Source organism: Schistocerca gregaria, chromosome 2, assembly GCF_023897955.1.
Source record: "Schistocerca gregaria isolate iqSchGreg1 chromosome 2, iqSchGreg1.2, whole genome shotgun sequence".
NCBI classification, from domain to species: Eukaryota; Metazoa; Arthropoda; class Insecta; order Orthoptera; family Acrididae; genus Schistocerca; species Schistocerca gregaria.
The window spans coordinates 386245852-386264761 of NC_064921.1; the positions used below are offsets into that span (position 1 = coordinate 386245852).

The 18910-nt window shown below is 43.0% G+C and overlaps 1 protein-coding gene and 2 non-coding genes across 9 annotated transcripts in view; 1 reads left to right on the plus strand and 2 right to left on the minus strand.

Annotated features, from left to right (window-relative positions):
• Positions 1-18910, minus strand: part of LOC126320879 (rho guanine nucleotide exchange factor 12) — a 1029890-nt gene that overhangs the window by 313087 nt on the left and 697893 nt on the right. The gene's annotated exons all lie outside the window — the stretch shown is intronic.
• On the minus strand, positions 5394-5468 carry Trnaa-cgc (transfer RNA alanine (anticodon CGC)). Its single transcript has one exon. It is a non-coding gene; the product is annotated as a tRNA-Ala (tRNA).
• Positions 5682-5756, plus strand: Trnas-cga (transfer RNA serine (anticodon CGA)). Its single transcript has one exon. It is a non-coding gene; the product is annotated as a tRNA-Ser (tRNA).

Sequence of the window (18910 nt, forward strand, 5' to 3'; positions counted from 1 at the left end):
GTCGTTGCCAATCCACGCCAGTGCGGCCGAACACACAGTGTGTGACGCAAATCCCTGATCGTAGGTCCCGAAGCTAGCACGGTGGGCATGCCTGATGGCAGACAAAATTATCACTATGTGATGCCGCCGCTGATTATCGTGTATACGCTCCATTGGATATCCGCCCCTAGAACTTTGACACGAAAGAGCGGAGAGCGGCTTCAAATCTATCCGTAATTGGACACGGTCTGTCAACCGAATTTAAGTGATTAGTGGATTACGTAGATTCTTCCTGGGCTTCATTGAAGTGGTACAACACTGCACAAACGGAGATCAATATGAAGTTTAAGTCCTTACAAAGAGACACTTATTAACTGGAGCACAAAACATGAAGTAGAGCTGGCAGAGGATGTGCTTCTATAAAAAGATAAATCGACACTATCAAATATTCTAAGTAAGAGCAGCGTCGTAATAACGCGTGATTCATTCACTAACGAATATTTACAACATAACGACAGCTGGGTTTTTCCTCTCAGCCCCCTTCCCTCTTCGTCATCAGATGGGGATCAAAGATACGACTGTGACCACCTTGCAGTGATTCTCCGACACGACGTGTTTCTAGATGACCTATCTCATACACGATTCCAAAATTATGTTCTGCATTTCGTCTATTGCCTAGTCATCGTCAGGTTCTACTGGCGATGGTCTCTCGTGTACTCGCTTCATGTACTCCAACTAGACAATCAGTCACGATGGGAGACGGTGAATGACCTTCCATAGATCACTGGTAGCAACTGAGAGGAGTGCATCTAGAATTGTTATTGTTACGGTTCGGTTCATGGAAGGGAGACGACCTTTTCGCGAACCGTTATTGACAAAGTTTAAATGGGAGGTTAGGGCGGATAGAGCCACAGAAGTCGTTTCTCCCTTGGTCAACCGAGAGTCAATCACGAAAGGGAATCATTAACAATGTTACAGAGTACCCAACAGCATAGTATGTACAAAACACCTAAGAAGATTGCCTACGAGAGCTGACGTGGGGTAAGAGTTGTTCCTCTCGCCGCCTTCTGCCCCGCGGCTGCGTACAGCCTGTGCATTTGACAGTCGAAAAATAACCCTCTAGCAGCCGACTTCATCGTCTGCCTTGCGTTTTCTTTTTTAGTTGTCCGCATTACCCTACAACTACCAATGCAAGGCCACAAAAATGAAAAGTTTGACCGTTACTACTCCGGCAGTTTCACTACGCTAGAAAGATGTGACGCTTTTATATGTTTACCTCCCTTGGATGAAACAATTCAGTCAAGCAGTATTGAGAATGGTATTTATGTTTTTAAAGGGGTGAGTGAATTGTTGTAGAATATAAGTGACGATGCGAATCCACGTGACCACCACATTCCTGCCGGGCACTTTCTTCCCAGCAGTGGCCAGCACAAGAGTTCTGGAGGTATTGCTGCGTCCTGAGAAACTTAGGTGCGTGAACTGTGAATTTTTTAAAGATTTTTTTCAGCAGCGGCCAGACAATAGAGACCAGTGCGTCAGATGTGTTTATAATATAAGCGGCTGGGCAGTATTAATGACATTACGTCAAAACACTCCAGGCACAAAGGGTTTACAGCACCCGTCATGCTCAAATGTGTGTGAAATCTTATGGGACTTAACTGCTGAGGTCATCAGTCCCTAAGCTTACACACTACTTAATATAAATTATCTTAAGAACAAACATAGACACCCATGCCCGAGGGAGGACTCTAACCTCCACCTCACCGGTCATGTCCGAGGCGCCTAGAACTGCTAACGCCCCACCACAGTATGACCAGAAGTGAGGTAACATTCCGTAACTCTGAGGAAAATTTAAAGGGGCATAGTAACGCGTGCTCTGGGCAGAACGAGTTAGAGTTGGAAGGACAGTACTTATCCATGGTAAACCGACTCGCTGCCCCCCCTCCGTCAGAATATTGGGTCAGAAGGGTAGCAATAAGGGTATAAATAACTGATATTATGGACTCAAGGCATTCAGTCGTGCCGCCATTCGGTCTGCGCCTTGAACTGGAGAGAATGAGTGACTTTTGAGTTTCAGAGAAACCACGGCTAACACTGGTTGTTGGTAATCGGCTGGTTACCTGTCCCCTGAAACTAGTAGAGTTCCGGCACGAGGCACGCCATACCTGTGGCGTGGCGGCTGCGGAACTTCGCCGATACAGGCAGCTGGTGTCCGGCCAGCATGTGCCCTCTGAGCCATTTCTGTTGACGGACGATCCGGCTGGTGGAGGCGCGCCCACTCGGCCCTCTAGCCACCTACAAGTCATCGGCCACGCTCCTGTTCTACTGGTGGCAGAGGGGCGGAGTTGGGTTACTGGAGCACTGCTGCTCGGCATCAGGACATCTAGTGTCGGCTAACGCACCCAATCACGGGACGAGTCCGTGCGGGAGTACGTAGCTGGCGGAACATATAGGGTCCGGGCTTCTCGAGCGTGATTGGGGCTTCTGCACATTTGCATCCGACTGCGTTTGCACGCACACAATGCGACCCTGAGACCGGCCGGAGCGCTGTATAAAGCATGTCAATACTACACGACCACTGTTGAACTGCAAGCCACGACGTAAACCTGCCCCCCCCCCCCCTTCCTCTCAGCATTTCTCTCGCCCATCGTGACGTTTAGCGGTCCGGAAACGGTCGTTACAGTACGCATGTAGATTTAGAAATCGGAATGCGTACACTCAGAATTTTGAGAGTGCGGCTGTCTGGCTCAATTGCGTCCAGTACGTACGCGCGCCTCAGTGTGGGCGCTCAGGTGTAGGTCGCGGGAGCGAGGCCTTCGGCGCGGCGCGGTCAGGTGAGCGCGGCCGGCTGGCGGCGGCTGGCAGTGCTCCAAGGCAGCGGCGTGAATGGGCGGCGAGGTGAGGTGTACCAGCTCACCGCTGGCCGCTGCCGGTGACTCACGCGGGCGCGCCGCTACGCACGCCTTTCCGCGCTAACCAAACACGCGACCTGCCGGGCCCGCCGCGCCGACCGTCGTCCTCCCACGCGGCCATTTTTATCTAACACTATCTGAACCTCAGGCAGTAGCTCCTCCTCACATTCTTTCAACATTGATCAGGAAAGACAATTTTCATGCTGTACTACCAGTTCAGTCTGATTAAACATATCAAAACGGTCACAGTTATTTTGAGAAAACTGATTCTGCAACATCTATACCAGCAACGTGACTGTATCATCTTTATTAACGACAAAACTAAAATCCCGATGAAAAATTAAATGATCCTGACAGCTACTATTCCCACCAGGGTGAACAGCAGGCATGACTGTTTTTCGGTTTATCGAGGTAATTCAACAATTACACTGAAACACCTATACACCAAAAGCGGTTCTTTAAATTAATACCATTTTTATCCATTTTCACCTTATCCCTATAAACTTCTATGCTCTTCACGCATCTTAAGATTCGCCTTGGCACATCAGCAGACAATTCTTTACCTGCATCTCCATGACAATTTGGTACCTTTGTTTTTCCATCTTCGTTGCTGTTTAACTTTATGCCAGACAAACCACCTTTCATTCGACCAAACAAAAACATCGAAACCGGCAAGGCCAAAGCTGTCTGAGGATGAAGTGAAGGAGACCACAATCCGCTCTGCAAACAGTTTCCAATGCCAATTGTGCTTTATGGGGTCGAGCGTTGTTTTCAATGAGAAGCTTTTTCTCTGCCATACCGCATATTTCCAGTTCAGTGCCAGCTTCACTTCGTTCTCGTATCATGCTCTAGTATACATACTGTATCAGAATATTACAGAAAATCGGATCATACGAACTCCAAAAGCTGTAAACAAGAATTCAGCAGCTGACAGTTGTATTTTGAATTTCTTACGGAGTGATGACACTCGCGGTTTTCACTGCTTGCTTTGACGCTTGGACTTTCGTTCAAAATGATGTATCCCAGACTCATCACCGGTTAAAATCCCGTCTAAAAATAAGTAATATTGCAATGACTTTTGAGCTCGGTGCAACAGCGAAATCTTTCCTTTGTGAGCAACGGTAAGCTCTCTCAGGACCGATCATACGGAATCTTACAGTAGTTCAGGTTGCTCTGAATGATAAAATGAACTGTGTCAACATTTACTGGAAATTTTACCACTTTTTTCCAATTATAGTACGTGAGTCTTCTTCGATAAGTGAATCAATAGACGCCTGTAACGCCAAGGCTCATATTTCCACCAGGCGCCCTGAGTGGTGTTCAGTGGTCACGCTTTCGCGGCCATATTTTAACTTTCCTTCTCGCGCGTTAAATACTCCCAGCTACCGCCATATTGTTTGTTCATCCGAGAGAATATTTCTGACCATTGTACACTTTCCGAAAGTAAAAATAGCATCACAGAATGCTTTTCCTCAAATCTACCTCCTCCTGGCGGACACGCCATCGTAACAAAGACCTTAGAGTTATATTTATGTAAGCATTAATCGAATTAATGACAAGTAGTCGTCGCCAGGTTGCCAACTAACAGAACAGTTTCAATTAACTCCACCATGCGTTCCCTTCACGATCCGCATCTGTTTCGTCATTGAGTGACTAGCGTAATATCATTAAGGATTACATCCAAACGGCAGCCATGCATTTATGTTTAACGACTGTTTCAGAGTAGCCTCAGCAATATTTCCTTGAACGAAGTTATAGGTACACCCTATAAGCTCCTCAGATCCTTACGTATCTGTTTCTCTTGTGTTCCAGGAAACATTTTCGATTCTACATTCTAATGCATGCCTGGAGTCAGCCGAAACACCATTTTGTTATCACTAAGAAAAAATTATGTCAGGTTGGAGGGTAACGTCCCTTCATCGTCGGAGGAAACACACAGACGGGGGAAGGATGAGCTGAGAATCTGCTTTTTTTTCCCTTAAGGCGCTATTACTGTTTAGGGCAAGTATACACTTGAAATGTATTAAGTGTAATTTATTTTACGCTGAGCTACGAAGTGTTTCTAGTATGAGTCGTCAAACGGTACACAGCAGACTTTAATCAGTGTGTTGCTGGAAATACTGATTGTTCTTCGTAATTTCCTGTCACTTTTAATAAATATGTGGAGTTCAATATCGGAGCAGTAATTTGAGTTGTTGGTAAAGTTGCATGACTTCTTTACTGAAAGCAATTTAAAGAATAACAAGCGGGTAGAGGGGAGGTCTCCATTTCGTAACATCTTTAGTTTTTCGAAAACTGATCTACTTAATGAGGATACAATGGCATTAACCTTCCAAAACCATCTTCAAATCTTTTAATTAACATATCTTTGGAATATACTATTCAGCTACCTTTGTTTCTAATGCTCATCTTATTTATATTATGTTCTAGATTCCAGAATGAGATTTTCACTCTGCAGCGGAGTGTGCGCTGATATGAAACTTCCTGGCAGATTAAAACTGTGTGCCCGACCGAGACTCGAACTCGGGACCTTTGCCTTGCGCGGGCAAGTGCTCTACCAACTGAGCTACCGAAGCACGACTCACGCCCGGTACTCACAGCTTTTACTTCTGCCAGTACCTCGTCTCCTACCTTCCAAACTTTACAGAAGCTCTTCTGCGAACCTTGCAATATCCTTTCTTTCAGGAGTGCTAGTTCTGCAAGGTTCGCAGGAGAGCTTCTGTAAAGTTTGGAAGGTAGGATACGAGGTAGTGGCAGAAGTAAAAGCTGTGTGCACCGGGTGTGAGTCGTGGTTCGGTAGCTCAGTTGGTAGAGCACTTGCCCGCGAAAGGCAAAGGTCCCGAGTTCGAGTCTCGGTCGGGCACACAGTTATAATCCGCCAGGAAGTTTTATGTTCTAGATGTCTGAAATATTTAACGCAGTCCTCACACAGCCATATGGATTTTCAAGTTAATTGAAGTGTTGTACATCGAGCAATTGGAACAGCTTACACGAAAAATCCACAGTGATAGCGAGATATACGGAAGGTAGTCAAAAAATTTTAATTATGTTGAAAAATGAAGTTATGTAATTAATCCTAATTATTTGCAAGTAAATGGTTGCAATAATGCTACACAGAAATGCCCGCGCTAGAAGAGCCAAGACGATTCCTTGGTTGATTTGGAGGAAGGGGATCAAACAGCGAGGGCATTGGTCCTATCAGATTAGGGAAGGATGGGGAAGGAAGTCGACCGGGCCCTTTGAAAGGAACCGATATAGCGAAATCACAGAAAACCTAGATCAGGATGGCCGGACGCGGGTTTGAACCGAGTGCGAGCCCAGTGTGCTAAACACTGGGCCCCTTCCCTCGGTAGCCAAGATGATAATGGTGCTGATGGACGTGAGGCGCTCAACAGCACGGTCATCAGCGCTATTTCGAAGCGTCAGCATAGGAATCGCGCTCGCGTTCTTTTGTGTGCGCGACGCGCGCGAGCTAACGGGTGGGGGGTGCGGGGCGGTAACATTGTCCCCGAAGGCAGAGTTGCTTATAATGCCTTAAAATCCATCTATGATTTGTAAACATCTCCAATCATGACATTCAACTATGACACTTGAAACAGATTAATAAAAATGTGGAATTGCCTGTAGAAGAGCCTAGACAAAATGTCGTAACATATTTATAAAGTTATCGTGGGTTAATTCGTGTAATGCATTTGAAGAGGACAAGCCCTGTTAGAAAGCTTTGTGGAGTTGATGGCAGCGTATGGCAACGACGCACCATCATACGATTCAGTGCTTAGGAGGTGCGAACAAAGAAAGAAGAGGTAGACCAACTCTTTTTGCAGAAGCGGGAACCGCGAAAGGCGACAACGTCCCGGTCTTCTAAGACCGGCTTAACAATGGAGACCATAGTGGTAAAGGTCGAAAGCAGTAATGGATCAGTACTGAGCTCCATGCACGACATTCTGAACGCGACAAATGTTCGACGAGTGCTCACATCCATTTCAAAAGCCAGTTGATGTAGCAGCGACAATGTTGCCTCCCTCCTGTTTCGAACCAGACGCTAGCCGATCTGACTACAATAGTTGTTAGGTCTACTAGACATAGGCCGCTAGGAAATGTTACCTCTTCGTATGTCAAGTTAATCTACTTGTGATTATTACATGTATGTTATTACTGCAGAAATCACACGTGCTTGGCAGAGGATGCAGAAAAACAGTGTTAGTCTACAGTTCCACTATCGAATAACACATGGGAAAAATTAACACTTAAATCTTTTTCTGTGGAGACTAACTATATCATGTTGGTCATTTCTCCCAATGAATGCAGAAGTGAACAAAACAATAATCCGCTGACCACCAGAAATGGGAGCGCATAAGCTCAATAGTGGCCGATGAGACACGAGGGGTTCGTTGACACTTGTGGACCGGCAGCTTGGTAGCGTCCTCGGACACACAGGAAGCAGCGGCGCGGAAGTCTCTGTGGCCGCTGGGCTGATTGTGGGAGTGCGGAGATGAGCAAAGCGGAGGCGCAACAGACAGGCAGTACGACCGTACACACACACACACACACACACACACACACACACACACACACACACACACACACACACACGTACGTCTTATCCTATGGAAACTTTGAGCAGGCTTGGGTCGTACATCAACGCTCTGGCGCCGAACATCCATCTAAATATACAGATTAAAAATGTTTTTCAATAACCCGTTATAGTATTTAAACTGCCACAAAGCGTTTCAGATATTTTTCAAACCAACTTATTAGTGAGTGAACTTTATCAGGAATGTTGATGTGGGGTGCTGATTTCACTGTAGTAGTTAGTATTAACGTCCTGAAATGTCGGTTCGCTCGAAACAGCAAACGTTTGAGGGCGTGGCTTTTACGGCGTACAGCTCTTACGGACTTCTTGAAGAGAGCTAGCTGGGTGGAAGGGATCACATCTGTCTCCACATTCTTTTTACGTTCCGCTGCTTTAACAAAAGGGGAATCAACATTGTGTGTAACTTCCTCTCTCAAATCCCTTTCTCCGCACAGTTCTATTGCGCTTCAATGAGTCATTAATCGAAGTTCAACGTCAATTTTTTTCTCGACTTAAGGATACTTTATGTTTCTGACAGTGTATCCCTAGTTTGTAAATATCCCGCTAGAGCGCACTTAAATTTGTTAACACAAATGTCGTCGCCTAGAAAGCCTATCAGGAACGATTAGATGAAAGGAGGAAGTCAAAGTTGTATCGTTACTTTCCTACTTGCTGGCTAGTTCCTTGCTTCCAAACGCCATTTGATTGGTAAAGTGCGTCATTGAAGACGTATTTGACGGCACCATTCGAGATGATTTTTGTAACATAATTATGTATTAGATAAGGATTGCGAAAAACAATTTTGAGACACAAAAGATGGGGAGAACAACACCGGTACGACTCCTCGGCACTGGACTATGTGACCGCACTGCTGATGGATTCGTCGCCTTTCCCAGTATGGGAACTAAGAACCACAGACGCGCTGGAGACAATTTATACTATGAGCAAGTATTTCTCTCTCTGGTACATCTAGGTTGTTCGCCACACTCTGTAAGATGATTAATCGTGTTGCATCCACTAGTAATCATCCGTCATCAAGGCATTTAATAACTATTTATGCTACAAATACTCTTAAGTATGTTACCACTAATTTCTTCGGCCGTCAGGGTCTTCATTAGGTCCACGGCATTTGTTGTTGAGTATTAGGGGATAGCGAACTGATGTAATGAAATTAAGAATATTCATCGTTCTGACTGGTTTCCGTAGGCAAATATATTCTTTACTGTAATAGACCCACTAAGCACTAATTTGCTAACACAGCTAATCACCAGTCTGCTCGCCCCTTTTAAATACCTTGCTACTTTAACTTGGGGCAGTATCTAACAACTGCTACAGTATTGAAGTACTAATACTGGTCGCAAGTGGATTGTACATTAATTGCAAAATCGCTGGATTCTTATATCGAGCCAGTTTCCCTGGCGAGTTGCGGACAGCTCGCTAGACGCGCCTGGCTGGATGGTTAGCACATCGCGAACACGGATTGTGGATCTAACTGGAGTTAGTGGTCGCCAGCCCTCACGGACTGACGCTGGCCAGCCGCAGGAAGCCGCAGCAACGTCGCGGCCGGGCAGCTCAACTCGCTTCTCAGAACAAGGCGCGCGCTGACGCACCGCTCACATCACCGCAGCGCACGATCCGCCGCTGAGGTTCGCAGCAACCACCAACTCAGCTCTTGTCACCACTAACATAAGGACCTTAGCGCCTGGCATTATTTCATTTTCTTCCTACTTACAGAATCTGAACCTAACTCCCTGGACACCAATTTCGAATCGACTGTGCAGACTTCAAGATTTTTGCCCAGTACCAGAGTGCGTTACATCTTAAGTCATGCAACTCTCAATATTATTATTTTTTTTTTGCTTCAATTCTATACCATTAGATGGTAATGTCACACGATTACACGATAAACCACACAAATTTAAAGGCTGTCAATTGGACTGCATACCTTCGAATCACGAACTATTTCAGTCTGAAAGACCACATACTCGTAGATAATGTGGTGGTGAAGGGAAACAAATACTACATTTTATTGGCAGAACACTTAGAAGATTAAAAAGGTCTACTAAAGAGCCTGCCTACACCGCGCTTGTTCGTTCTCTGTTTTAACACTGCTATGCTGTATTCGATCTTTACCAATTAGGATTGACGGAGGATATCGAAGCCATTTGAAGGACAGTTCGTTTTGTATTATCGCCAAATAGGGACGTTTGTGTCAAGGATACGACAGGCTAAGCGAATTGGGATGACAATCATCAGAACAAGAACTTTTTTCGTTGCGGCGTAATCTTTTCAAGAAATTTCGATCACCAGCTTCCTCCTATGAATGTGTACATGTTGTATTGTCGCCAACCTACAGAGAGATAAATGACGATCACAAAAAATAAGGAAAATCATGGCTAGTACAAAAAGACTACGCGTTGTTAGTATGTGGAACGATAGTGTCTGAAGGTGATTCGAAGAAACCTCTGCTAGGTACTTAAATGTGAAATGCAGAGTAGTCGTGTAAATGTATTTAACAACTACTGAATCATACTGTGAATAAAAACAGAATCGTATTACCAACCGCATGAAAATACGACTATTCACATTAAATTAAAGTTTTGTACAAAAAAGACGAAACCCGAAATATATTTTTTCCTTTTCAGAGACTGAACCGTATTATTGCCGTATACAGCTTTCGTTTTATTTGCACGTATGTACGAAATTTCAGCATATTTATAAGTCGTTAGCAGTTAAACAAAAAGTGTCATTCGTGGAGGTGTGTACCGTCTATGCAACTAAATGAAGGCAGTTTGTTTATTGCCATAAGCGTTTCGCTTCTTTTATTTCGAAAGCATCATCAGTGGCGATTTCCAGCGGTATCAACTTATGTGTGTGATCCTGGAGATGTATTTGTTAGTTTCCATGCTCCAGCTGGCCGATTTCTGGGGTTCTTACATCCACATTTGTCACATCACATATCCCTTGCACTTTACATTTTGTGATCACCATATGTGAAAACTGAAAAATGAGGATAAAACATTTTTATTAAAAACTATGACATTATTATTATTATTATTATTATTATTATTATTATTATTATTATTATTAACCTTAGAGCCATCATGGAGCTTACGACGTTCAACATGGCGCATTTTTAGAGTTTTGTTTTGCTTTCCTCTGTGCTCTTACTACTGTTATTGTGACACAATGGGCTGATTTACACTCGTATTTATTGATGTTTTCCTTCTTTCGCCAGTCCAACAGTCCAGTCGTGAATTTTCTGCCTAAATATTCTCCTCGCATATCTAATTGTGCTATTACTTCTTTCAGGCCGTCTTTTGTTGCGTCGATCCACTGTATTGTTTCAGCTCCTGTTTACACTAAGTTTCGTAGAACTCCACACCCTGCCTCGTCGATCTTGTTGGTCCCATTCTTTTAATACGCTAATGAGATTTAAAACTACGTTTTACTCTTTGGTTGTCTAATATATTTTTGTACTTCAAGATTTTAAACATGGCTGAAACAGCAATGTGTTCGCATCGCCCTTCTGTTCATAATTATGTTGTATAAATGGAGATTATGTTTTAACTACTGACGACGGCTTTGGCACGATTGTTCTACGTAACTCCACTGCTCGATGTGGTTTTAGTGTATTTTGCTTCTGATGGAGGTATATTTAGATATAACGAAACCGTATAAGTCTTTATCCTGCAACTGTTTGGCTGTTATCTACCGTGAAAACGTTTTTGTACACTTTTCAGTTTATTTATTTGCTCTTAATCTGCACGTTCCACCTTCAGTTGCAATTTGGTCTTAAAATTTTCCCGATAAATTTTCGTTCTCTCTTTGCGATTACTTCATTGTCTGTCTGTTTAAAATGAATGTCTCAGCCCAACAAAAACATTCAGAATTTATGACTGTGTTGCAGTGTCTCAGTCTGACGTAGCCCCTCACACACTGTTTTCCTTTGACTCTTAAAAGTTGTTTCCATTTTGTAGTAACAAAGTTCGTAAACAATCATTAACACTACTGTTTTCTCAATGATTTCGCCTTAATACCAGAACCGAAGAACTCTCATCGATTTTCCTATGCGTAGTTTTTTTAGAATTTTTGCTGCCAAGCTGAATGACATGTACTGTTTTCTGCGAACGGTATTTGGAGACCTACTCTTTTTCTTCCTTTTCAGGAATTTATATTTCTTTTGCGATGTTTGAATGTCCTACTATACAATCGCTAGGTCATCTGCAAAAACAAATTATATCCTACATTGGTTCTTTGTTTGACTGATTTGTCAATTTCACGTTTTGATCTTAGTTTCAACCACCCTTTAATTACTGTTTCGAACACATAGTCGAAAAGTATTCGAGATTACATAATCTAGTCTCAATTCTGTTTTATTTTCAATATTTCTCTCTCAAAGTTAGCCTTATATTTTTATACTATTTAGTGTTTCACTAGTAGTTTCAGTGGTTTTGGGACCCATTCAGAATTTAGAGGAGATATATGGTCCAATAACTATGAAGTGTTTTTAAAATCTGCAAAGCTACGAACTACTTCCTTACTGTAAATTTTTTGACGCCCTAAAATTTGTTTCAGAACAGAAATTTGTTCTGGGCAATGTCCATTTCATAATAATTATAACACAGTTTAAGTGAAAATTAAAGAAGTGCTATCTGCAAAAACAGAACCAAGGACGTCGGGATCCGATGACTTATACGTTACACACTAAGCAGCCAACAACTCTAAAAAATTACAGAGGTGTTTTTTGCTTTACAGTGTTCAAATCTTCGAACGTGAATTTTTCGAGTTTTCATGAGAACTACGTCGCGCTACTATAGAAGACTGACATTGAAATTCTGTAAGTGTGAAGAAAACGTATGGTACCAGTTCGTTAAGTTTCCTTTTATGCCCAACTCAAACCGAACACAACCACAACACGAACTTTTTTTCGTTAGTATTTCCAGAACAGTGACATGAAACTGAGTTTAAAATTCTGTTGTGGAAGGGAAAATAGAGAAACACAGTGAAATTCCAAATTTCCTGGGGGCTACACCAGACTGAACCTTGTCCTTTAAACAGCACTGTCCGAAGAAGCATAAGTGGCTACCAAAAATTAGCGAACAACTGACAGTAACAATCTAGGCAGCATAGCCTGAAACTGCAACTGCTTGCGCATTGACTTTGTGGAACTCAATTGCCGACTACACATCCCCTGTGTGGTACTGAACGCACCATGCTGAAGGGGAGAGAGGTCACATCATTACAGCAGATAACCCCATGAGAATCGTACGCTTTCTCGCTGGAATTGCTCCCACTGGCAATCGACAAGTAAAAGACAGGAAAGACCAAAGCAACACATGAGAAGCTTATGCTCTGTGTGGTTACTAACCAGCACCTTTACGATAAAAGTTTCGAGCGAAAACTGAGGAACTGAGTATCGCGGCAGCATAACGGAGTGTAGCTGTGATAGGTTAGAACGAAGCAACTGGAAATATAGTTGCCCCTGAGGAACTCCGTCATGGCCTCGCAGAAGAGAGGTGGTCACGGAGCCGAATCTGTTCTGATGCCACAAGGAGCGAAACCTATCCCCGGAGATGGTGTCTCAGCGTGTGGTCTATTTACTTTACCTAACTCTGGCAGTTACTTTGTGCTGGAGGAGTCATATGTGACGTACCAAATCCAGTTTGTCATTTACAAATAACAAAACTATTGTTTACCTTTTTTATTTTCACTTTGAGATGACAGAATAAAAGTTGGAATTAGAAATGGTTCTGTGATTTCCAGATTACAAGCAGCCTGGAATGCTTCTCACCACATTACAGCACAAAACAACAGTACTGTGTAAGGCACTAACTCCTGAAACACACATGAATACGAGGCGGAATTTGTCCCGACTGCTGACTAGAACGTCGTTTAATTGGCAGTTGTGTAGAGTGAGTGTGGTGCCTTGTGGGATGGTTACGGCAGTGTTGTGTGCGCACCGCCTGTGCGGCGGCAGCTATCTGGCGCTGATACGGCTTCCCAGACGTGCAACCCACACCTCTTCTCCACCAACACCGAGAACAGGCCACGGCAACACACGCTACGTCCACACACTGATGCACCACTGCTCCGCACTGTTTTCAATCATTAACAATTATACACAGTCCGAACTATTTCTTTCTTTCACTCACGTGTTACAAGTTGAGTGTCGCGTAAACACTTTATTTATTGTTCAGCTAATTCAATCTATACAACATGTAGCCTCTAAGTTGTTTAATACATTTTTGAGAGGTGTTTCCATGCATCTCTGTCTGCTGCTGTCTTCTGTCAGTTGAAGCCCGCAACTTTCCTGAACTGATTTTATCCATCTTCCATCTCTCGTTCGTGCAATATGTCCTGCCCACTGCCATTTTAGAGTCTTGATCCGTTCTATAATATCTTTTACTCCTGATGTATATCTTCACTTTTCTGCCGATCTTTCTTAGCCACTGACATTTCCATAGCTCTGAGCAGTTCTGTGTTTCCTTTTGAAAAATTCATGTAAGGTCCAAGTTTCACATCCGTACGTTAAAAACGGTAGGACACATTGATCAAAAACTTTGAAGTAGACTGTTGCATTCCTTCCGTAAGCCCTCCAACCCAGTTTAATTCAACGAAAAATTTCAGGTTTCAAATCCCCTTTTGAGTCAATTAATTGCCGCAGATAAACGTATTCTGTAACATTGTTCAGGATGTCGTCGTTCAATGTTACTTGTCCTGTACCTACCCACTTATAACCTCAGATTCAGAGTGATTTAGTTTAAGTCCAACTTCCTGACAACGATTTGTGAAGTCTTTTATAGAGGACTGCATTTCCATCTTACTGTTAGCTAGGACCACTAATTGTCAAAAAATCTCAGGTTGGAGAACCCTTTACCATTTATCCTTATTCCTATGTTACGAATAATTCTGGACACAGCCATCTCGAGAACTGCTATAAATAACTTCTGGGATATAGGATTCCCCTGTTTTACTCCTTTTCCAATGGGAAACTCGCACTTGTTTTTTCGTATGTTGATAGATGCTACAAACGTGTCATAAATGTTGCACAGTATGTTTAAATGTTTTGTTTCCACTCCTTGCTCGGCCACCGCTTGTATGTCATTATGACTTAAGAATAATAACAGGAGTCTCGTCGCATTATAGAAAAATTTGGAAAGGGAATTGATGTTAAGGGAGAAGTAGTAAGTATTCTGAGGTTAGTCACTACGTTGTGATTGTCAGAGGCGGTAGTAGAATTGGAGTCTCACTTGAATGAAATGGATAGTGTCTTGGAAAGATATTTTGTGATGGACACAAAGGGAAGTGAAACAAGGGAATATAATCGAATCACATGAGATGATGTCGTGGGAATTACGTTAGATATGAGATACGAAGTAGTCCGTACGATCTGGTATTCAGGTAGCAAAATAACTGACGGCAGCACAAATTAAGAGCATGTAGATGCATACAGAGAAAAGAATCGAAGTGTTTCTTGAAGACAGAAATTTTTTAATATCGAATACAAATGTAAATGTTAAGAAGTCTTTTCTGGAGGTATTCGTCTGGATTGAAGCCTTGCACCGAAGTTAAACACTTTAGACAAGGAGAGAACAGAAGCTTTTGACATGTTGTGCTACAGAAAAATGCTGAAGATAAGGTGGCTAGATAGAATAATCAACAGATATTGCATAGAATCAGGAAGAAAAAAAGGTTCTGACATACTGACCAAAATAAGGGGTCGGTTTATAGGATACATCATGAGGAAGCAAGATATAGTCAGTAAGGAAAAGAGGGGAAATTTGAGCGTTAAAAATTTTAGAGGGAGACCATGGCTTGAATGAAGCCTCTTCAGCTCGAAATAGGTTGCAGAAAATATGCAGGTACGGTAAGACTTGCGCACAATACAGTTACCTGTCGAGAAGCATCGAATCAGTCTTAGAAACATGCTTGTTCGGATCATGAGTCACTCTTTTCTTAAATGTCATTACTTTCACTACTCATTTCTTACAAAGCTTGTCACATTTAACATGTAATACGTTTAACTATGACCAAGGTTGAAACCAGCAACAACTACAAGGTAATAAAGTGACTTGTACTGGAGTCAGTCACACTGTTCCTCCACGGGTACTTATCACAATTACGTACTTCATTATATTATCTTTTCGTGTAAAGCAAAAACGTAAATTTGAAAAGCGGTGGTTTTGACGCACTGCTCATTAGGAAGAAAGGTAATGTCACTATTGTCAAATAGAACTTTCAGGACTTATCCGTTTCTCAAGGCCAGACATAAATACGAGTATGTAACAGAGACTGGAATAAACTATTTGCTGTCATGTCTGCATCGGACATGTTACCTTTTTCATCTGAAAAACGTTCTGCGGGCCTTCTAAAATAAGGTTAGAGTATATGTGTAGCGTTTTATGGGACTAACAGACTAGTACTTTGAAACGAAATAGTACTTGCAGCAATTTTATTGTCTTAGAACTGAAAAGGCCTTTTAAATCTAAAGCGAAACCGTCTGGGTGTCTGCAGTGCTGAACACGAAAAACGGTATAAAATGCAATTTATACAGCTGCTGCGGTAAACAGTTGTTCCAACAAAATTAGTTGGATTTACGTTTATATTTAAGTTTGCAACTATTTATACTTACGTCAAACATGTTCTGAAACGAATATAGTGCAGCATTAATAATAGCCATCCCTATCGATGTAGGATGCACATCGTATATACCGGAATAATTAATGTCTTCCTACAGTAATGTTTTTGTAGAACCTGTCGATGCTGTTGTGCTAATCTTCAGCGAGCATTTTCTTCCGTGTCTTGTTTACTGTGCATTTTCTAACAGATTTGTGTCTTGGGTCCTATGGAAAGCGTAACATGTCATCCTGAGTAGGTATATACAAATGTGAATAGCTCTCTTTGTCTGAATTTCTTCCATGTAAATTAGTACAGGACTTAATTTCGTACTTGATAGTAACGTAACAAAGCAAAGAAAATGTTCTAGCAACAGATTCAGCTACCGCCTGTAACTGCAACACTTAAATCCAGCAGAGCTGCTTCTGTTAAAGATAGAACGCTGTGTTTTCCCTAGTACCGAAGTCACGAATATCTAAAATTAAACTGCAACATTTTAATAGAAGGTAATACTCACTGAAGATGCTAGAAAAGTAGCAAGGCGTGTTACTTGTAAGAAGGTGGAACAGTTACGTAGGGATGCAGGAGAGCAACGGAAGTTCTCGCCGATCGTTAAGTTTTATTTGCACTTTTGTTTACTATTACAAAGGCAACTTAAAAAATCAGCACACATTTCTCTCCACAACCGATCTTTACTAGCTACTTTGTTTGCAAGATGTTTTCCATGCGCTTGATGAAAAGTGTCTGAAATTAGCTCCCCAGGCGCTTTCAAGCTTAAACTCTGCTGACAGCCCAGGAGTTAAAACATCCATGTCGAGTAGCTCTGGTCTTAGTGTGACACGGCAAAGCAGAGAATTTAATTTCAGATCCGAGATGGTAACTATCGCTTCTCCAACCGACCTCCAAAGCCCACCTTACAGTGCACAGCGAAGGTTCTTTGCGCACCTGTCTCGATTCTAGATGCACCACACCAACTCATTTTATGTTGGGCCCGCAGACGGTATGCGGGTAGATTCACTATCTGCACCATTCCGGAAGAAGCAATCTCTGTATCTCTACTGACATTATCATTAGGCATGATTTTTACTATTTTTTTTAGGAAGTAGCGTATATCTTCACTCATTTTGGGATATGCGCGATGAAAGTCTCGTAATGCTCTCTTTTTTGATACTCCGACGCTGACTGAAAAAAAAACAATTACGAATCGTGCAGTCATTTTTGGAGTCCTTCCTTCTCTTGGGTTAATACCACTCTGCAAGGATTCTAGACAGGTAACAACAAGCCGAAACTCATGGAACAAAGACTGGCATACATCACAGAGCGTAAATTTTGACGCTTAATGTTTATTGCGACAAATCAGATACCGACATACGTCTTCTATAGAGAAAGATTTAAATGTTTGCTCCATCTTATGCCGCTCCGGACAGAAACTCCTGAATACTTTGAGACTCTGACCAATTACGGAGAACGTATTACATTTTTATGTTATAGCCATTTGGCAATCCTGGTACCAGGCATTCCTCCAGTACAACTTCACAATAAGTTTGTAACGATCCCACTTCGTCGTGACTATAGGCGTCTTCTGCGAACAGTGTCGCGTGCGTGCGCGTAGCTTATGGACGCTCATCGGTGTTGTTATTGGCGCCCGTAACACTCATTAAACGAACGCATGTGAATAAAATCTCTAAACCTGGTGCATACAGTGAGAAGGAAGTCTGTAAAAAGACACTCACTCACTCACTTCCACCTCACTCGACGTTGAACCACACAATCACTATCTCACACGCCTGAAGACAACTGAAGGAGGGTGAAAAAGTACTCCGGCAAATCTGCCCCTGCCGTCCGAATATAAAACAGTGTCCAGTAAAATGGGGCGCACTGTGATCTGTACGCCGCAAGCAGCTCATGTTGGAGGGTCCTCTCGCCGGACCAAGAAGCCATGCGCCAGAGGACTGTGGCCTACGCGAAGAGGAGTGAGAAGAACCTCACCTCTTCTTCGTAGCTGAAAGAAGGTACGCCACAGATGCGTAATGGGCTTTATGAGACGCGACTTACTATTGGTCACTTCCAACCAATCAGCTTCCCATCGACGCATGACTCTACTCAATAGCGAGGTGATAGTACGCAGCGGCAGAGCACATGAAGTAACTGAAGATCGCTACACGCCTCCTCGGTTGCTCCATCCGCTCTGTCGTTCCCTGCAATATCCATGTGCCCTGGCACTCAGCAGAATAACGTCTTAATAGTTATAAGAGGACGCCAGAGACGTTATTCATCAACTCATCTAATTTACATGCATGGGGGACACCAATCGCTAACTGTTCGGGCATTTCGTTTGCACGTGATTTGCCTTCTAGGTGACGTTGCAGATCAGTATGTATGACTTTCTGGATGTCGAGGAACACATCATCAGTCTTAACTCTGTTGCCTACTGCCCTCTGCAAGCAACGAATGAACAGATCAAGCTCTGCTTCGCACGATCGATGAACGTGGAAACGGCTGTGACTCCTACACTTGAGTTTCTGGAGAAGTTACCAAAGGCGAGCACAATGTTTATTCCATAATTCTATCAGAAATCGACAGAAGAGTTATGTCTATAGTTCTGCGTGCCCGACTTGCTATCATTCTCGAAAATTCGGACGACTTGCGCCTTTTTCGTGGAAAGCGATGGACTGTTAGCCCATCGTTGGTAATACCGCAGCAAAGTGTTACATTCCCATAGTCACAGCAGCGGAATGGCATTTAAGGCGAGAGCAAAACAAGAGGCCCGTGGATCGAACGGCAGGGCAGGGTCAGTACGGCGCGACATGTTTGCGGAAGTGACGCC